At 34.8% G+C, this 22,978-nt stretch overlaps 1 pseudogene; it reads left to right on the top strand.

Moving 5' to 3' along the window:
- Positions 1-12,836: 12,836 nt before the first annotated feature.
- LOC111541466 overlaps positions 12,837-22,978 on the top strand; it is a 183,392-nt pseudogene continuing 173,250 nt past the window's right edge.

The following is a 22,978-nucleotide window of genomic DNA, read 5'->3' as shown; positions in this document are numbered from 1 at the left end:
ACACAGAAAAGTGGTTTTATAGATCCTTTTTAAAAAAGGAGACAGACAGACAGAGACAGAATGAGGGAGAGAGAGAGAGAAGGAAAGAAGAAAAGAAGAAAGGAAGAGAAAAAAAGTCAAAACAAAGAAAAAGGAAAAAAGGGAAAACAAGCAAGGGTATCAGTGAAACATTCTCTCTCAAAACACAACATTCAAAATGTCTCCTCAATACATATGAAAAAGAAATACTTTAATCTCCAAAAAGTCAACCATCCTGAGAACAGAATGTCTGGGGGAGACAATATGATATCTACATAAATATCTACATTCTCACACATTTTAAAAATGCAGAAATAGAGTCTTTTTTATACCAACAATGAACTTGGAAGTACATTTGAATGGTAACTAAACATTTTTTTTTAATTTTTTCAATCCTTTATTATTCTTGGTCACCTCACCATAACTACTGCTTCTCTTCCCATTCACCCATCCATTCCATAAAAAAATTTCACACTGTACCACATGCCAGTCCGTTTATCAGATATTCTGATAACTTTAGCTAACAGTAGCACAACCTGTCAGCAAATTTGGGGAAAATAAGAACAGAGAGCAGAAATGTTTGGATTCCTTTTAGGCGGTTAAAGGAAGGTGGTAGCATGCTTGGCTAAAACACAGGCAAAGACAAGCCATTTATGAAATGTTTGCCATGGATCAAATAAAAAACAGAATTCAGATCTTGATGCTGATTCCTAGGCTGGCCAACATGCCACTACTGACACATTACCGTAGATGAATAAAAAAATGTTTATGGTTTTACAGCAGAGAAATGTCTATAGCAGATAAAATTGTAAACTAAAATGGGATTATCCTTACCAGTAAATGAAAAACAAAACAGACACCGCTTTCAAGTATTCGTATGTGGGAAAGGAGAGTAATGGCGATTGCCCTGTAAGGACCTGCCTTTGGTAACGGATGCACAGCTATTAAATGTGGGGCTGCAATTGTGTGAAATATTTTCACTTGGAGAAAGGGCAGGTTTGTGGGTACAGAAAAGCAGCTCTATTTCTCGTTTCTTATAAAAAAAATTGTACCACTAATGCTCTTTCCTCTTTCCCCTTGTCGTCTGCCTCTGAAATCTCCTTATCCTTTCCTGATAGACAGACCCAAATTGAATTACCAAACAAACAAAAAAGTTTTTTTTTTTTTTTTAAAACCCAGACACCAAGAACCTGCTATCATCAAACACTGTCTTGCTACTGCCATCTAGTGGCCAGGATACTAACATGCAGTTCTTTTTTCCAAATCAAAGACACAAGGTGTCTTCCAAGGAGTTAAGAGTCAGAAAATGTGAACTACAGAGATTCAAGGGAACTGATGTCTTCAAGGAATTAAGAGTTAGAAAATGAGAAACTACAGAGATTCAAAGAAACTATGTAGGCCTCTGTTGCCCTCCTTCTACTGAGTGGCATCACTTGGTCTGGAATATATATATATATTAATCTATACAAATCATATATGTATATACATGTGTGTATATATATGACTTTTATAGATTGAAACAGTATTTAATTGTGATTTACAAAATAGCACATAGTAGGGTCCCCTGCCTAATAAATTCATGATATGCGCTATGATATAATATACAGTGATACAGTGTCATAAATTATTTTAAAAATTCTAAGAGGACATATGCCTAAATATTGCTCATGATAGGGGTAATAAGACCATCTGTGCCTGTTTTTTTCATATGTATAACTGCCTCACCACCTCTCACTTTAGCCTCATCTCCACTTTTCCCTGTTTTCATCCTACCCCTGCATCCACCTATGTATTTATAAATTTGTCAGTTCAAGTTTAACGACCAGTATCTTGCCTGGGGAAAACAAATCCTGATTCTCTTTTGACAACTGAAAAATATGCATTATTTCTCTTAAAATTCTAAATCCTCCATATATAACCTTAACCATGATCCCAAGACTGGCATGCCCTTACACAAAATGAGGCTATAGAGCGAGGCTTCTCAACAGTGCCACTATTGACATATGAAGAGAGGTAAGCCTCTACAGTGGTAGCAGTGGTGGTGACAGTGGGGCTCTAGCCTTTGCATTACAAGTGCTAGGGATGGTTGGCAGCATCACTAGCATCAAACCACTAGATACCAATAACATACCCACCATCACACCAGTGAGACTGTGTCCGGAACTGATTCCTTCCAGTACTTTCTTGGTGTCTTGGTCTCGCTGACTTCAAGAACGAAGCCGCAGACCTTCAAAGTGAGTGTTACAGTTCTTAAAGATGGTGTGTCCGGAGTTTGCTCCTACCGATCTTCAGATGAGTCCGGAGTTTCTTCCTCCCAGTGGGTTTGTGGTCTCCCTTGACTTCAGGAGTGAAGTTGCAGACCTTCGTAGTGTTACAGCTCTTAAACGTGGAGCTTCCGGAGTTGTTTCTTCCTCCAGGTGGATTCGTTGTCTTGTTGACTTCAGAAGTGAAGCCTCAGACCTTTGCAGTAAATGTTACAGCTCTTAAAGGTGGTGCGTCCGGAGCTGTTGCTTCCTTCCGGTGGGTTCGTGGTCTTGCTGACTTCAGGAGTGAAGCTGCAGACCCTAACACGGAGTGTTAAAGCTCTTGAAAGTGGCCTGTCCACAATTGTTTTTTCTTCCCAGTGGTTTCATGGTCTTGCTGGCCTCAGGAGTGAAGCTGCAGACTTTCACTGGTGACTGTACAGCCCTTTTGTTCCCTTATTTGGCCCCGCCCACATCCTGCTGATTGGTCCATTTTACAGAGCGCTGATTGGTCCACTTTACAGAGTGCTGATTGGTGCATTTTTACAGAGTGCTAATTGGAGCGTTTACAAACCTTTAGCTAGACACAGAGCGCTGATTGGTGCATTTACAATCCTTTAGCTACACAGAAAAGTTCCCCAAGTCCCCAGCCACCCAGAAGCCCAGCAGCTTCACCTCTCAAGATAAACCACACCATGTCACCAGGTGTTACAAAATGCCTTTGGGAAGAGAGAGTGGGGAGATTATTCGTTACTGGTTGAGAACCACTGCTGTTAAGAACCAAACTTCTGGCTATGTTCATAATACATCCCATTCTGTCTCTTATTTTCCAAACTCTCCTTGACGTTTTGCTCACGTCTTTCTCTCATATTCAATGCAGAAACAGTTCAAATTTCTGAAGATCCATAACTGCCCATAGCTCTTTAATAATTTACTCTTTGATTTTATGTTCTTGAAATAATTTAATCTCCCTTATTAGACAATCACTTTTATGTGACCCAAAACAAAGCATCCCCCCTCTTTTTTTTTTTTTTTTTTTCTTATAAAGCTGCATTTCCCAAATATATTCCATGGAGCACTGGCACTAGCTGTTTGATATTTGTAAATGTGGTGTTTGTGCATGTGTGCACACATGTGTGCATGTATTCGTGTGTGTGTAAAGATTTTTACGGTGGCTCATGCCTGTAATCCCAGCACTTTGGGAGACTGAGGCGGGTGGATCACCTGAGGTCAGGGGTTCAAGACCAGCCTGACAAACACGGTGAAACCCCCTCTCTACTAAAAACACAAACATTAGCTGGGCGTGGTGGCAGGCACCTATAATCCCAGCTACTGGGGAGGCTGAGGCAGGAGAATCACTTGAACCCAGGAGTCAGAGGTTGAGGTGAGGTGAGCTGAGATCAAGCCATTGCATTCCAGCATAGGCCACAGAGCAAGACTCTATCTTTAAAAAAAAAAAAAAAAAAAAAAAAAAAAAAAAAGATTTTTAGTAAAAGATGAAAAAGTAGCAAACAATATCCCCAACATGGACTTTCACAATTTACATTAATTAGCATAACAAAGACTATAGAAGTTCCTTTAATTAATATCAATGTTTAACAGTTTTTCCTTTCAAATATATTTAACTTTTTTTCTTTTTTTTCTGGAGATGGAATCTCACTCTGTTTCCCAGGTTGCAGTGTAGTGGGGTGATCTCGGCTCACCTCCACCTCCCGGGTTCAAGCAATTCTCCTGCCTCAGACTCCTGAGTTGCTGGGACTACAGGTGTATACCACCACACCCGGCTAATTTTTTTTTTTTTTTTTTTTGTATTTTTTAGTAAAGACAGTGTTTCATCATAGTGGCCAGGCTGGTCTTGAACTCCTGACCTGGTGATCCTCCTGCCTAAGCCTCCCCAAGTGTTGGGATTACAGGCATCAGCCACTGCGCCCAGCCTGACATTTAACTATTTTAATAAATAGAAAAATTGATTGAAGAACTTAGGTATGTCAAAGCGTCCTTCAGGCCGATCCTTCTTCTCTTGGCTTTTGAAGGATAATTATAGGGCCTTTTCATTTAGGTTCATGTTAGTTTCTGTTTGATGATAGTAAGGTATTACTCAACAAGAAAACTACTGACCTACTTTTGAACTGTATCTGCAATGTGCAAGGGGGATTCTGGAGTCAGAAGCGAACTGGAAAAAGAGAATAAATGGGATATGAAAGAAGAGAGGGCCCCTCACATTGTTTGGTGGTTAAAAAGGACTTGGAACGGTTTCCAGATAAATTGTTGATAATTAAACTCTAAGTATGAGTTAATATTGGAAAAACACTTTACTTTTCCAGAAAAGTTTCATCAAATATATACTGAATGGTTTCAAATGGTTAATTACTCAACTTTTCTGTGGTTTTCTGTTGTCTGACTGTAAACTGGATGCTCAGAGGGTTGAGATGGGAATCTAGCATGCTCAAGTGATTTTGGACTTCGTCTTGGTTATATTTTCATGCTTTTGGCCTTCATGAAGCAACAAATGGGCATATTCTGTGCTTGAAATAGACAACTACTTAGATGAAATTAAATATTCCTTGTGAGCCTATATTAGATTTAGGGGTTGTGGATAGGGGGAGTCACACAGGATAATTCTCAACTGGAAGAAGAATACCAGGAAAACATGGAAAACAGCTACTTTTATCTCCTGTTATTTCCATCACTCCATTTAGATGTGCAACCTCCATTTCTTATCAATGCTTATTCTAAAAAGACTATGTTTAACTAATAATATTAAAAGTAAAGACACTAATGCTAACTTAAAGGAAGACTTTTTCTTAAGTCACTTTAAGGCTACAATTTTAAGCTGCAGGGGAATATTACTTATGGTGAATTCTCAAAATAAATAGGGAAAACATTTTTCCAAGGTAGGAACATTATAATTTAACTTGTCGGAATAGGAGTTATAACACAGGAAGGAAATCGCTCTCTATTTTGTGTTTGTTTAAGATCCATCCCTTGTTTTTATTTCCACCCAAGGATTTAGAAAATAGGACACAATACATTTTTTGTATTGTCACATGCAACTGTTACCCTAGTGAATTGCTAATGAGGCAACTCCAGCTCCAAAGTGGCATTTTAAATAAAACCCAAAACTACATCACATCTTCACAAATTGCTTTTATAAATTAACAAACACATACACATGCATACAAAAATGAGAATGTATCCTGCAAACAAGCCCTGAGCAGCCACCATGCGTAAACTAAGTTAAGCACTAAAGATGAGGCAAGCAGAAAGTTTTATGGTCTTAGTAGTCACAGAGCTCATTAGTGCAGGGATAGACATAGGACATCACACTAGATTATTGAAGTAAGGAGAAAAATTCTTTTTTAAAGGGATAGGCAGAGAACTGGGGGCAAGACAGGTAGAGTCAGAAAAGTGAATGATCAGGTCCCACAGATGGGTCATGCTGGTATTTGAAGGAGTACCAGGATTTTCATAGGCAAAAGAGGAAAAAGAATACCTCAGAGAAAGGAAATAGAACAAAAGCAGGCATTTGGAAAAGAGATCGGGAAAAAGGAGACCCTCTCTGTGAGGCCACAGGTTGTCAGAGGTTATTATGAAAGGTAGGGCTAGAGAGTAAGTTTTGACGTTAAAATTACCTGAAAAAATGTTTACAACTTTAGTTAAAAGTGGTCCATATACTTTTGTAACTGAATGTTAATAAAAGTCCCTGTCTGAACCAGTTATAAAATAATAAAAGGAGAAATTACAAGAGATTATTTCTTAAAATTTTTAATATTGAGAATCCCTTTGATCACGTCTCATTTAACAGATACAAAAAATTAGGTGGACAAGCAAAACTCAGTTCAGGGATCTAGCACAAACCCTTGATAAGACTCTACAGCAGTGCTGGCCAATAGAAATAAAATGCAAGACAATAAACTGAACCATATGTGCAATTTTAATTTTTATATTAGCACCATTAGAAGTTTAAAAAGAAGTAAAATTAATTTAGCAGTATAATTTACTTAAAAAACCTAAAACACTATACATTAAATCAATATAAAAAATTATTGAGATATTTCACTTTTTTTTTTTCAATTTCAGCTAAATTACTTAAATCCAGAATTTACTATTTTATACTAAAAGGATGTCTAGATTTGAACTGGTCACATTTCATATATTTCAAAACCACATGTGGCTATTGACTACTACATTGAACAGCACGGCTTTAGAGTAATGATTCTCAAAGTTTGGTTCTTATTCCAAGAGGACCAACATCACCTGAGAACTTTCTAGATGCAAACATCCTTGAGTCGTATTCCAAAATTATCCAATCAGAAGTGGTTGGGGGTGGAAATACAGTTTGGCAATTTCACTTTCAACAAGCTCTCCTGGACTTTCTGATGCACAGTTAATGTTGCAATATATGATGGCAGAACCCAGGAACAGAAAGTGTGGCCCTGGTTCATCATTATCTGCATCACTTGGGAGCTTATTGAAAATGTACAATTTTAAAACCTGGACTTCCTAAATCAGAATGTGCGTTTACCACAAGTCCAGGTGAATTATTTGTGTACAAAGCCTTACATCAGTAGTTCCAAAATCTGAAGATACATTTTAATAAGCTGGGAAGGTTCTAGAAATATAAATGACTCTTACACCAATCAGTTTAGAATCAAAGTAGAGCCAATGCCTTCTGTTTTGTTGCATTGTTTGTTGTTGTTGCAGTTGTTTGTAACTCACAAATCATTTTTATGTGCAGTAAAAATGGACCACTGCTCTAGAAATACTCGTTACCAAAATAAAGTACTTCAATAGTAAATGGACAACTCAATATTTTTATTGGATTATTATTATTATAAACAATTCTAATGTATGACAAAATTGAAAGAACATTGATATAATGAGCATGTGTGTACCCAACACCCATATTCTACTGATTGTACTATAATTGCTTTATCATACATTCATTTTTAAGCCTTTCCTATGTGTTTAAGTTGTGTCTTTAATCATTTTTAAGTTGGGCTGTTTGTGTATCTATCATTGAGTTGTAAAAGTACTTTATAATTTAAGATCCAGTTCTGTTTTGATGATTGTTTCAGGTCAAATTCTTCCATTTCTGTTTTCTAAGTTTTGCTTTTTCTGAGAGCAAATCTTACTAATTTTGTTAAAGTCAAATTTTTCATTTTATAAAATGTTTATGTACAATGATTTCTGTGTTCAACATAAGAAAGCATTCTTTACCTCAAGGTTGCAAGCACATTATATTATGTGTTCTAAAATGTTACATTTAGATGTTGATATCTCAAATAAGCTGTTTTATGACATAAGCAAGCACTCAAAATTATTTATACCTTTACTCACTATTCATTGATCATGTATTTATCTGGACACTATCCTGTAACTCTAAATTATTTGTCTTTCATTATATCAATGCCACATTGTTTTGATTATGGTAGCTTTATTTTAGCCTTGAAATAAGATAATTCAAGGCCTTTTAATTTGATTATTTTTTACAAAATTATTTTTGCTAATCTGGATCTTTGAATTTCCATACAAGTCTTAGAATTGAGTTGTCAATTTTCACAAAACAAACTTCTGGAAATGTAATTTGAATGGTGTATAATATATCATTTAAATTTGGGAAGGATTGGCATCTTAATAATATTGAGACTTTTAAAACACATACATGGTTGGTAACTCAATTTACATATGTCTTCTGCAATTTCTCTCTCTAACAAAAATGTTATTAGTTCCCTTAATTATCTATTAAAACGTATGCTTTCTTAGTATATTTTAAATAAAACCTATTGGTGAGTGTTCTGATTTGATGCTTCTATAAATATATTTTAAGTTTAATGTTATTTCCCTATGTTGTTGAATACCTAAGTGTACATACATATACTTATACACACATATATTTACATATATATTTCATGCTTTTCTGTATTGGTATTGCATCCTAGAATTTTGCTAAATTCATTTGTTTCCTATTCATAGCTTTGTATTTTGTTAGATTTTTAGATTACTAGATTTTCAATGTAAATTACTAGATACTTGGCAAATAATGTTTTAGTTCTTTTTATGAAGGCCTTGTTTTATCTCTTGCATTATTAAAATGGCTATAAATTTTAGTACAATGCTGAATAGAAATGAAGAAAAATAGCCTTGCCTTGGTTCTGGTAATAGAAAGAAAGTGATCAAAATTAACTGTAAATTATAATTTTGGCTGCAATCATAGTTGCCTTTATATATTTTGAGAAAGTTTCATTCAATTCTATATCTAGTGTGCTGAAAATTTTGTCACAAATTGGTGTTGAATCTTTTCAAATACTTTTTCTATCTGTTGACTTTTCTCCTTTATTCTCTCTTTTTCTTCTCTGAATGTTTGTTAGAATTTAGCAGTGTGTTATTAAAAATATGGTAAGAAATTATACCCTCCTTATCTATATTACAAAAGTATTTGGGTAAATTAAGTATTATTTCTTCCATAAATATTTGACATAAATCCCAAATAAATTCAATCTTGGACAGAAACTTTCTTTTTGAAGTTTGCAATAAAAATTTAAGTTATTTAATACTATTATTATCCATTTCATCTTATATTAGTTTTGTTAAATTGGACTTTCAAAGAATACATACATTTAATGTAACATCAAATGTAGCACATATTTTTACATAACATTTTCTTTTTATTATTTTGCTATATATAGCACATGTAGTGATATCCCCTCTATTGTTTTTATATAGATAATTAATTTCTCTTTTATTGTTTCTTGATTATTCAAAATATATATTTGTTGCTTTATTTGACCTTTTCAAATAATCAACTTGAAGCTCTGTTGATTTTTCTCTATTGTGTTTTTCCTGTTACATGAAATTTTTATTTATCCAAATTATTATATTTCTTCTTATTTTGGAATATGCATAATATCTCTTGATAGTTTCCAAATGTAAAAGCTTAGATTATTATTTTGAACTTTTATCTTTCATGTATAAATATATAGCTATAAATTTTCCTCTGAGGACTGCTTTACCTGGATCATGTTATTTAATATATTGCATTTTAATTTTCATTTACTTCAGAATATATTCTTAATATTTATTTATGGTATTTACAGCTCTAATAATTTATTGATTTCCAATTTATTTATTAGTATCACATTCTGTTTCCTCTATTGGTTATATACACATGCATAAATACATACATAGAAACATAAAAACCATACATTAATATATGCAGATAAAATGAATTTATATTTTATATATTGCATATAGTATACAAATAGAAATATTACAAGTTTATGAATATAAAACATATATAATTATATTATACTAATTATTTATGTACACACTTATATATAGAACTTCACATTCCAATTTAGAGTGATTGGATTAAATAAGGCTATATATTGAATTCTTCAGAAGAGCAACAATTATTACTGCTACTGTATTTATGCACACATGTATGTATTTATTCCAGCCTACTTATATGGATATAATTTTTTTAGTATAATTGGGTATCCTTATAACATAATTCTTCTATTATTGTTTTATGTAATCTAATATTCTATATATGTTAACTTTGTTTTAAACTGCTAAAAAAATTAAAGAAGTTAAGAAAAGATACAAAAATATAATTTTATATTATCTACATGTTTGTCATTTTTGTGATCTTTTCTTTCAGTAGATCATGTTTTCATTTTGATATCATACCCTTTCAAACCAGAGATTTCCCTTTCCTATTTCTTTTCGTGCAGGTAGGCCAATGATTTTTTTCCTTTTACTGTGCTTGTAAACCCTTTTATTAAAGCTAGTTTGTCCCCTGTTCCTGTTTGAAGTCTCGCATAAGTCTTGCTCTTCTTTGTTCAATCTTAGTTAATAAGTTAGCTTGTCATTTCCAAGCCTCCACAGCAATAGTTTAACAATTAAAATGTTAACACGAGTGTCATAACCAACACTCTGGTCTTAATTTGTAGTGGTATCTTCTCTACTCTCCCAACTCTGGCTCATGATAGGTAGAAAGTCTGCATTGTGACCTGGGGTTGGGTTTACATTATCTACTTCCTTTGCATTCTTTCCCTGTTGCCATCTTCTAAATTTTTGGCTGCACATTTGTTTTAATTTCACCAGGTTCTGAATATGTATTTGTGTACTGGGAGTAGGGAGGTCATGCGTGGTAGTTAAGAAGGCAAAAAAAAAAAAAAAAAAAAAAAAGATCTAACTTGATTGACACTGCTGTAGTTTTTGTCACCAAAATCTTCCTGGAGGCAAATTTAACATTGACTACGTTTTCCATGGAGTGATCTTTGAAGTCTGTTTTAAACCACTATCACTATGACTATCTCACTTTCATATCAGTGTATCAGATGAGAATACACTCTTGGGAGGCCTCTGATTCTTGGTCTCTCTTTCTTAGAGACCCATATGAAACATAATTCCCCTTTTCAGGCCCTGATAGCCTCTCTCAACATTGATCCCTGTAGCATTTTCCCAGCCTCTTCTCTACCATTAAAACTGGAAATGTGATGTAGATGGTCAGTGGGCAAAAAATTACTTCCTACATTTTAGTTTGTTATGCTGTTGCTATGGGCTTGCCTTGTAACTCTGGAATTCAGGGGCATAAATTAGAAACCAGATAATTGTGTTCCCCCACTCCAGGCCGTCACTCTAGGTTTGAGTGAGGAAGCATCTACTCTCTCCGTTCCAAAGCCACCTAGTTTCTCATTTAAAAATTACTGTTTAACTCTTTCTGTCATCTTTCTGTGCCACAATGGTGCACATGAATGTCCTGGCTAATGCTCTCAAGAGCATCAACAATGCCGAAAAGAGAGGCAAATGCCAGTTTCTCATTAGGTTGTGCTCCAAAGTCATCATTCAGTTTTTTCAGTTTCCAACTGTGTTGATGAGGCATGGCTACACTGGCAAATCTGAAATCACTGATAGTTGCAGAGCTGGGAAAATCGTCGTGACCCTCACAGGCAGGCTAAACAAGTGTGGAAGTGATTAGCCCCAGAGTTGACGTAAAACTCAAAGGTCTAGAAAAATGACAGAATAATGCGCTCCCAGTCCGCCAGTTTGGTTTCATTGTACAAACCTCAAGGGGTGTCATGGACCATGAAGAAGCAATATGAAAGCACACAGGAGGAAAAGTCCTGGGATTCTTTTTCTAGAGATGCAATACATGTTTACAAATAAAATGCCTCATGGACTCTGAAAAAAGAATTACCCTTTAAATTACTAACTACCTCAGACTTTCTATACCGTGACATTTGTGTTGAGATAAGGATAGCAAAACTGGTTTCTGATCAAATTTCAACGATATCTGTGTCTTTGAAATGAGAGTCTAGGCTTTCAAGGGACTATTTCAAATGGGAAAATATTCAGTTGTATATATGAGCTTACAGATTTTAGATAATTTAGTCACAGTAGTTGTTAGTTATAAACTAATATTAACTGTTTAAGTTATGCCTTTAAATTAGCTTGTAAGATAAAAAATATTACAAAATTGATTATCAGTAATTTGATATTCTCTTTAAGACTTATTTCATTAACAAGAAGGATTTTCATCTCAGGCAACTGTAGCCCTGGTGTGTTCATTGTTACAAACACCAGATGCTCCCTCTTTACTTCTCATAGTCATTTCCCTTCTTTTAAGGTTGTCTATCCATCAATATCATCAGACTAAATCACCTTGGACTAGGCCCATCAAAGGCTCTGTTGGCAATGTCACTGGGACCATTTGCAACCTAATTAATCTATCTTTGTGGTGCCTCAAAACAGCACACACACTGCCTTAATTGCTACAACCTCACACCCACTGGGGACCACAAACAGAGAATAAGCAGACTCTGTTACACCCTGCAACTCCTGCATTAGCATCATTTACTGCAAGATTAATGAGAGAAGCTGAGAAAGCCAGAAGTGTGGAGCAAAACCATAGGTTTGGGCTTGAGAAAACTTCCCATGCCACTTATATAGGGCAACAACTTGACTACTAACGTAAGAGTTAAAAAATTTACACACTTTAGACACATTACTTACTGTCAACAAACTTTACAAAGGTTTTAACCTGATATTACTATTATTCTAAATACCTTCAAAATTAAAACTCTTTTTCCTTAAATGTTTAAATTGTACTTTTATGTGAAGTAATCACATTTTGTACATATATATTAATTTTGTTGAGGACATAATTTATTATGATTAATGTGCTGGATGTAGTGATTCTGAAAGGAAAAACATGTCTAGACTGTAAACATTTCTAAAAATGACTATATTAAAAAGTACACTCAACCAAAAGCAAAAATAAATATCAACAGCAAAAATTTCTGAGTGCTTGATTTTGAATCATGGTTCTTTGAATTTGAAATCTTCTCATGTTAATATTTTAGACTTGTTATGTAAGCTGTATATATAAAATCTTGTATACCCCCAAAACAACATTAATATATGTTTTAATTTTTTCTAATTTTCAAAAAAGAAATATTTGTATTACATAAGAAAGTACCAACTCATTTCTTGAAATGAAAGAGTCTCTTATTGAAGCATGATTCAATTTTATCTGCCAAAATTTCATTGACTTGTTAAAAAGTACATATGTGGAATCAAGTCAAATTCACATTTCGATTGTGGCTTCCTAATGGAGTGGATAAAACAGAGGATGTGATGCTTGGAGCCATGGGCTTGAGCCTGCAAGTCATCTTCACTTGTGATCACTTCCCTGGTATTCAGAGGTAGGGTAGAGAAGAAGGAAATTTTGCCTCACTCAATCCCCGTATCTTCCTAAGAATCACTGGGAGAATGGATGCCAATGTAATTAGAAACCATGGGGTCATTCCCAAGCGGTAATTTATTTTGAAAACCATTTGCTTTCTCAAATATACAGAGAAATAGATTATCCCCATCTATTTTCCAAAGTATCAGATAACATGGGTCTAATGATCCTAACATATAAATAAGCTAAGATAGTTCCAGTAGTAAATTTCAAGACACTAATTATTTTTTTATTTGCCATCATAATAATGTGATATCTATCTACTATCTGTCTGTCTTTCCTTCTTTCTATCTATCTATCTGTATGCATCTATACCTATCTATTTAGCTAACTAAGATAGATAGCAAATAATGTGAGAAATACAGAAAGTAATCAGATACATGGAATGTGAAAACCTTGGTGATCAAAGAGAAAGCAAGGTGGATTAGAAGCCAAGATAAAGAAAAAATACCAGCTAGTAGAAAAGAGTTTATGCTATTTAAAATGTGTATCTGTGTGCACATATATAGCCACAAACACACACATACATATAATTACTGGTGAACCAAAGAAGTATGGTGTTAGCCTTGATGGAGATTACATACTAGTGAGCAAGAAGAGAAAACAAACAAGTGATACAACTGTAAGTGATCTAAAAACACGTTAAGATTAGAAAGGGTAAAGTCATCTATATTTTATTAATCTTAAAAGAGAGGCACCATACAAAGAGAAGCACATGTTGTCATAAGCAGGGTAGTAATAATGACATATTTTGGGAAATTGATGGTATGTTCTGCAATAGGCAAGGGCTTTGATGTATCAGGAAAGAAGGGCCTAGAGGAAGGGGAAAGACTGTATGAGTAGCTTAATGTGAAGATGCAGAAGGTCTTGTGTGATAGCCTATAAGGTTAGTATTCATAGTGAGGGCAAAGGAAACCAGTAAATGATTTCAGGCAGTGACATTCCAACTTCATGTGTGCTAAGATCATTTTTGCCCACCAGGTGGGAAATGATTTGCGGTAATTGAGTTGAGATGTATGAGACCAAACTACATGACTATTTCTGTAGTTTGGATAATAAATGATGTTCCTAAAAGTGATTTCATACAGTAGGATAGAGGGTCACAAAGATATGTGAAGCAGAAGAATGCAGATGACTTAAACAACTGGACACAGGGTAAGAGAGAGATAAATTATTAAATATAACCCCTCTACTCCACTGCTAAAAAGAGTAATTGAAAATACCATATGATTTAAAGGTGCACTTTAGATTTGGTGATATCCCAACATATAATTCTTGCTAAACAAAGACATTCCCGTTCAATTACACCACTAATTCTACAAAAGTCCTGTGAAAAACTGTATTCTCATGCAGGCTTAAGAAGGTAATTTCTCATCTTGTAACTACAAAATTCAAGACTTTTTTAAATTGAAATTACTGACTTCCATAATATGTTATAGGAACTAATCAGTACTTTAAACATAAAGAGTTACATTTTTAAAAGTTTTGTTTTGGTTTTTAAAGCACCAACTTCTAAGCAAGTACCAGCACAAAAAAATATTGTATGTCCGACGTAATGTGGGTGTTCTGACAGTTCAGTCAAGTTAGATAAATTGTAATAAACAAAAATTGTCACTAAAGTTCTCAGTTTATACCATCTAATACTGTGTGAATACATTTTATTTCCAAACATTATAAAACAGCCAAGAGTATAATAAATTACTTACCTAAGCCCTTTGAGCATTTTTGCATAATTTACCAAAACAAATTGATTTTAGTGGAAAAGCTGCTAATTTACATGGGTAGGAAGTGTTTTCCTTGGTGTGATGAATTTAATTTCAATTTCCCTGTTTGCATGAATTCACTCCAGTAATTCATCACTGTTAGATTAACCTACAACTATGTTTTGCCTGAGTAGGCCCCTAACATACAATATATATGAATGAAAATAAATTGTCCTCAGAGTATGGCTCTATATTTTATATAGTACATGAGTGTTGAGGTATGTTTTTAAAAGAATAAATAATTTTTAATAATAGAAAACAATGACAGGCATACATTTAAAATTTGAGAAAAGTAGTTTTGTACCCTTTCTAAACTTGATTTCAGGGTTTTGTTTTGTTCTGTTTTATGTTTTTAAAAAGAAGGATATATAGATTTATATGACATTAAATATGCACTGGCTTTTGCCCTGGGTAATTTACATTTGTCATATTATTTTTTCCTTTTGACATTGTTGCTAAATAAATAAATAAAATATAAAATGTTTATGGCTTAAAACAACCAACATGTATATATTACACAGTTTCTAAGGTTGAGAATCTGGGAGGAGCCTGGTCTAGGGTCTCACAAGGTCACATTTAAGGTGTTGGCTGAGGCTTCAGTCTTCTCAGGGTTTGACAGAAGCTGGATAATTATCTGCTAAGCTCACTCATGTGGTTGTTGGCAGGTGTCAGTTTCTCACTGACTTTTGGCCATAGACTTCTCTTCCTTGCCATGTGAGCCTCTCCACAGGCAGCCTAAGTGTGCTCAAGGCCTGGCAATTTGCTTTGCCAAGAATGTGTAATCTGAGAGAGAGAACTAGCTAGCAAGACAACATCTGAGACGGAAACTACAGTCTTTTATGACCTAATCTCGAAAGTAGCATACTATCACTTTTGTCGTATGCTACTGGTCGTACAGCCCAACGTCTTGTACAATGTGAGAGGAAATTGTACAAAGGCATGGATACTGTGAGGCATTCATAATCTTGAAGGCTGGCTACTGTGAGTATCAAGTTTATACATTTCAACAGCAAAACTAAAATGTCACAGGTAATATAAGAGAGTCTATAAGAAAAAAAAATCTTGTCTCTAAACTTGGCAGTATCATTCGTGGTTCAGAAATGAAGTTGATCTCTTAACATATAAGAACTGGACAATTACTATAATGTCACAGTCAAAATATATGATAATACATAAATGTTATCTGTAGAACAAACTCCTTTTTAAAAAATAGAAAAACAATGACATGCATACATTTAAAATTTGAGAAAAGGCCCCAAAAGATTTATAAGATTCCCAGAAGCTACATTTGAAACTTTTTAGTGACACTAGAAAACACGTGTCACCAGTCACCTCTGCTGCATACAGGGTGAGGGTATATGTATGAAATTTCTCCACCCTTTTAAGTGAAGATAAACACAGCATAAGGTGTTTGGAAAATGGGAGCTGAGTCTCCACAACTCCCAATTGGTCCATTCCTTGAGCAATGATAGCTAGGGCACATTTTGATAATTGTGGTGGTAATAAGTCTTGGCTCTCGGACCCCTTCACCAGCATGTCAGTAAAGGATACTTTCAATTTTAGCTAACCTATAAGTTGATTACAGTGTCTTAAACACATAATGGGTTTGGGTTCAGTAAGAACTTGATGTCAAATGCTTCTTCTCTTCAATTATCTTGAACTTCACTCCAATGTTTACATTTTTATAAGAAGCCCATCCTGTGTGTTCCAGCTGCAGGTCTCCATTCCAGATTCACTGTAGCTATTCGAAAGGTGGTATAGTACCAACCACAACTTTTGATTTTATTAGCACAGTAAAAGCTTTCTTAATATTAAAGTTGACTTCCAATCCCATCTCCTTTGCCTACATTCACAACAACAACAAAAGTAATGATACTGGCTTTTCCCTTTAGAGCATGTATTACGTGCCAGGTATTTTTCTAAGTACTTCACGTATAATAACTCGCGTACATATCTAAGAGGTACCTATTCAGATTATTCCTATTCAACAGGAGAAGGAACTGAGATACAGTGAAGTCATTCTGTGCCCCAAATCACACAGCTGGTAGATAGATGAGACAGGGTTTAAACTCAAGCATTTGCCTTCAGAATCCATACTGGTAACCATAATACTAGTAAAATATGTCACCAGTTACCTCTGCTGCAGATAGGGTGGGGCTACGTGTATAAAATTTCTCTATCCTTTTAAGTGAAGGTAGACACAGGATAACATGTTTAGAAAATGAAAGTTGGGTCTGCCAAACTTTTATCTACCACAGTATATTAACCACCATTTATGTGTCTATTAACCTTGTGTAAGGTTAGCTTTCTCCACATAAAACAGGGTGAAAAAATGCATCCTTTATTCTTTGCTTATTTTAGGTCACGCAAGAATTGCTTACTTTTAGGTCAACTGGGAACTGCAAACTCGTTTTGTTAATTGTAATAACAGATACAAATTATTCTAAAGTGTTGTTATATTAAGAAGATATAGTAAAAATAATAAGTGAGAGATGATTGTAATTCCTTAGTTCATTGCAAAATACATGAGCTTATAGTTGTATCAGATTTAAAATTTGCAGTCCAACAAAAAAAATTTTGTCATATCTTCTTGTAGTTTCTTATGTTTGCCTCTTCTCTCTAATGTCAAACATTTTGGTGTCTACTTGATAGAGACTGAACCGGTGAGGCATAAGGACTGCTTTTCCTCCAGAAGGTTTTTATCTCATCCGCTGGTAACAGGCCAACCACATGTTTGCTGAGCTCTCATTATAACTGGCAGATAAACATCCCCATCAAAACAAACATAGCATCACCTTTGCCCATTGAGTATGTATTGGGAGGCATCTTTAATATCTTTAAAACATTGAATGAATGGCTTTTGATAATCTTATTATTAATTACTGGGTCAAGAGAGAAATTATGGGAATACGTGTTAAAAACATGAACCAAGATACTGGAAGCTGCAGTTATATATGATGCTCCCTGATCCATATTGTTCGTGTTAATGATCATGCCTTGACACTGAACAGAGAACCTTACATTCACAGACCTGATGTCATTAGAGCTAAGGTGTGATTAAATACTCAATCAAATATACCCAGTAAACAGAAATAGTGACACATAACCGCTTTATCTTATTATTAGACTCATTCATATGTATTACAGCATACGGGTGAATCCATAGTGGCCTTCAACTTATCAAAGAACATTTAGTGAGCTCCAATTTTATGCAGAACACCACATTGCAAGAACACTTAAAATATATTTCCAACTCTACCAAGATAATTGAAGAGTTTTCTAATGATTTACTGGTCAGTTGATTGAGAATAAGACTTAACAAATGCAAAGTTCTTTGGGTTACCATTCAGTCAAAACTTCACTGAGTACCACTTTCCCCAGCCCTAAATGCTCAGAGTATAATAAAATATGCAGCTCCTGTCCCAGATGAGTGTTCAGAATCTAACTGGGAGACAAACACATATGCATTTAAAATGTCTGAAATGTCTGATGCAGGAGCAATTCTTAAACCAGACTCAACTCTAGGAGGAAAAACATCATGAGTGTTACTACTTTCAATTATATCCTCAGTTCCAAATATAAAGGAAGTGTTCAGTGAACAATTATTAAATGGAAGGATTAATAAATGAGTCAAAAGGAGTAGCGTATTATTGGAGCATAGATGAGGGTGTTTATTTTAATAATAGGGACAGAGAAGATATGGAAGAGAAGGGTGATGGTGATGATGCCTTGACAGAGAAGAAAAGGTGCAATGAAGAAGTGTGGAGAAAATAACTGATATGGTTAGGCTCTGTGTCCCCATGCAGTTCTCATGGTGACTGATAATCCCTATAATCTTCATAACCCCCACGTGTCAAGGTGAGACCAGGTAGAGGTAATTGGATCATGGGCACAGTTTCCCCCATGCTGTTCTGATGATGGTAAGTGAGTTCACATGTGATCTGATTGTTTTATAAGGGGCTCTTTCCCTCTCGCTCCGGACTCTTCTCTCTCCTGTCGCCGTGTAGGAAGGTCCAAATTTTCTTCCCCTGTAAAGATGTGCCTGCTGCCATAGTTGTAAGTTTCCTGAGGCCTCCCCAGCCATGCAGAACTATGAGTTCATTACACCTCTTTGCTTTATTAAATTACCCAGTCTCAGGCAGTTCTTTATAACCATGTGAGAGTGGACTAATACAATGACCAAGGCTGAGAAAATGCATGTACTGGGACACACAGGTGAGCAAGCCTGTGCCAGATTGAAGAAACTGGATGCATTCCAGAAATTAGTGTTTCTGTCCCAGGCTGAAAATAATGGACTAGGTATACCTAATGAAGACAAGCAGAAATAAATAAAAATCCATACATAATGACTAACATTCACTATTAATGAAACGGTTCGTTTTATATGCGGTTATAAACAGACAGCCATGTCATTTTATAATCAGAGGGTAAATAATTTCTATTTCTCTTTCAGTTAACCCTCATTAAATTCACATAGGACACGGCATTTCACTGATGAGAAAAAGGCTGGGCAAGTATGGTAATGTTTAAACTTGTCATCAACAATTTTTAAAATGTAAGGTCAAAAACACATTTCTTTCATCATTTGCATAATTACAGAATCACTTTAATCCTGCTGAATGTATTGTCCAATGAATATTTAAATATTTCCCCAAAACAATACCTAATGCAATTTTTATCAATAATATATCTTAGACACTTAGCAATAAAGTTGTCACACAAAGGAACTTTAAATTGCCAACATCTGTAATATGCCTATTAAGTTTCAAAGGGATTGGGAAAATGGGCCATAAAAGATGAATAACAATAGGTTTAGAGTGATAAAGAAATCACAATCTGGGGGCAGATGTGGAGAGGTCGAGGACAGCACTACAAATTAATGGCAATGTATTATAATAACTGATACCTCCAATAAATGTGTAAAGAGCTGACGTCATAAAGAGTGAGCAACAAATGATCCCTAACAATAGCAGGGAAAACTTGACAGAAAAAAATAATTAAATTAGTGAAAAAGATGATTAAAATTTCAAGACACAGAGGAGGAAAAGGGCATGCCCATGAAAGACTACCCCTTGTACATAGGATAAAGTCAGAGAAATGCAGATATTCAAGAGGAGTTAGTAATATGGCTCAGTTGAACTACTGGGTGTTAAGATGTCTGAGAACAAGCAGAAAAAGACATTAGTGTTTGTGATATGTATCCATCTGCCTGTGATGGCTTAGATACGGTAATCATAAGGAGTGGTTTAAGGAGGTTCTTTCTAGTCCTCAGAGTTTTTCAGTATCTCGCATGTCTGCTTGTTGTTAATATCGAGACAGTATGGAACATTCACTGTCTCAGGATTAAATCAAAATGCTTGGATTGACACTGAAGGAGAGAGAGCAGAGCAACCTGATCTAGTCTTCATAGACAAAAGTATCTACACCATGGACACGGAACCTGCTGGCCATTGGTATTAGTTACATTAGTTTTATTTAAGAAGGGCACTGCATTTCTCCAAGAGATATTACAGGCTGATATTGACAAAAATCAAATTTGCTCGTATTTTTATACAGATAACTAAGCATGAAAATATTTGGGACAAATTTCTAGGTAAAAAGAACTGCCTGCAATAACTTAATCTGCACAGGACTTCTGCATTGATACATAATGAAACAGGTACTTGCAGAACGCTGTGTTTATTTTGCTTTGGCCTTATAAAGAAACAATAATTTGCATATTTCTCTCAATTAAGTATTATACTGACATACTTAATTAAAACTATAAAGGGCACTGACAATATTTCATTCTCTTAATGAAAGAGGAGACATATTATGCAGTTCAGAATGTCTCTGTATTTAATTTTCCCGGCTTCTTTTTTACTGCTCAAACTGTGCTCTTTCTACAAATGTTGTCAGTTAGGATGAAAAGAAGGAAAATTAAAGTCGCTCTTGAAAATGCACTTATGTTTGTGAAATGTGTGTACATTCAGAAAGTTGTGATTTGCATATTTCATGTGTAATTAAACCAGGAACACTGGAAAAACTAGGGCAGTTTCACCCTCTTGCCAGTGTCTTCTTTGTTATTATTGGGGATGCATGTCTAAAGACCTCGTCTCTTCTTCAAAAACATTATATTCATTTCTTTTTTCTCAGAGAAATACTTTAAGGATTCCTTTAAATTCCCACTGTGTATATTTGAATATATTTAAGGGCATATGTAATGTGGCGCTGCTGGTATCATGAGGGCTGAGATAAACACCGTCTAACAAAATGTACACTGGATTAGTTTCTGGAAAGATGAGTTTGAATCACAACCCTTCCAGTATATTTATGGAAAGTTCACATGAGCCACACTTATACCATTAACAAAATGAAAATAGTGACACATATTCCACTTACTGTATTATAAAATGGAGCATGCCAAACTCTTCATGTACATGTAAGCACTTTGTAAGCTGTTACACATGAAACAAACAGAATAAAAATATTTTTTTCTGAGACTGAATTTTCCTGAAATGCAAGAAGAAATAAAAAAATTAATGGCCCCTGGTCAAAAGAGACTTATAAGTCTAGTGAGGAAGACAAATGTGTAAGCCACCCCACTTCAAGTTGAATCGAATGTGTAATATACTAGAGAAATAAAGCAAATACATAAATATGACAAATCTGCCTACAGTTCATTTCGCTTCTGTGAGAGGACTTCTTAGAGTAAGACTAATGGGAATAGATCAAGACCAGAAGAATAAAAATACATTTCCAACAAAGAACCAGGAACATTTTAAAGGAATTAACCTTTGATCCCAGCATTGAAGGAAACATGAGATTTTAGTATTTCCAGAGAAATACATTGGCTGAGTCACCTGCCAATGATCCAAGTTTCATTAGCAGTGAGTTTCCGCATACATAGCCAGGCTACTTCTGGTTCTGTGTCAGCTCCTGTTTGAACTGCCATGAGTGGTCAACTGTAAAACATTTTCAATGAGCTTCACCAAGAAAGAGGAATATTCTTAGATTATCTCTTTCTAGTTCGTTCTTTCTCTCTCTTTCCTTCATCCCTCCCTCCCGTCAACCACTGACAACCATAAATCTTTTTACTGTCTCTATATTTGTCTTTTACAAAATGTCATATGGTTGGAATCATACAGTATATAGGCTTCTCAGATTGCCTTCTTTTACTTAGTAATGTGCATTTAAATTTCCTCCATGTATTTTTATGGGTTGATAACTCATTTCTTTTTAGCAGAGAATAATATTCCATTGTCTAGATATACCAGAGCTTATTAATACAATCACCTACTGAAACACATCTTAGTTGCTTTCAGGTTTTTGAAATTATGAATAAACCTTCTATAGATATATTTTCATATTTTTGTATAGACATGTTTTCAATTTCTTTGGGTAAATATCAAGGAGCTCAGTTGCTGGATCATCTGGTAAGACTATGTTTAGTTTTCTAAGGAACTCTCAAAGTGTCTCCAAAGTAGCTGAAATATTTTGCATTCCCACCATCAATAAATGAAAGTTCCTGTTGCTCCATATCCTCATCAGTGTTTGTTGCTATCAAATATATAGTGAAATCTCAGTGTTGTTTAGATTTGCATTTCCCTGATGATGTATGATGTGAATTATCTTCATATTTTCTGTGCTAAAGTGTTTGTTCAGGTTTTGTCCTACTCTTTATTTGGGTTGTTTCCTTACTGTTGAATTTTAGGAGTTCTTTGTATGTTTTTACAACAGTCTGTTATCAGGTATATCTTTTGCCAATATATTCTTCCTCTATTTGACATTTTTATTCTCTTCCTGGTGTCTCACAAAGCAGAAACTTTTAATTTTAATAAAGCTCAGCTTATCAATTACTGCTTTCATCAATCATGAAAGAACTTCAAACAGAAGTAACATTCGACACAGGAATCCCATTACTGGGTATATATCCAAAAGAAAATAATCATTCTATCAAAAAGGCAAATGTACTTATATGTTGATTGAAGCATTATTCACAATAACAAAAACATGGAATCAAATCAGGTGCCCATCAACTGTGGATTGGATAAATAAAATGTGGTACATATACACCATGGAATACTTCAGAGAAAGAAAAATAAAGAAACTACGTCCTTTGCAGCAACAACAATGCAGTTGCAGACCATTATCCAAAGTGAGTTAACACAGGAATAGAAAACCAAATACTGTATGTGCTTACTGATAAATGAGAGCTAAAC

Source organism: Piliocolobus tephrosceles, chromosome 17 (assembly GCF_002776525.5).
Source record: "Piliocolobus tephrosceles isolate RC106 chromosome 17, ASM277652v3, whole genome shotgun sequence".
In the NCBI taxonomy this organism is placed as follows: domain Eukaryota; kingdom Metazoa; phylum Chordata; class Mammalia; order Primates; family Cercopithecidae; genus Piliocolobus; species Piliocolobus tephrosceles.
This window is presented reverse-complemented; position numbering and strand designations above follow the sequence as displayed.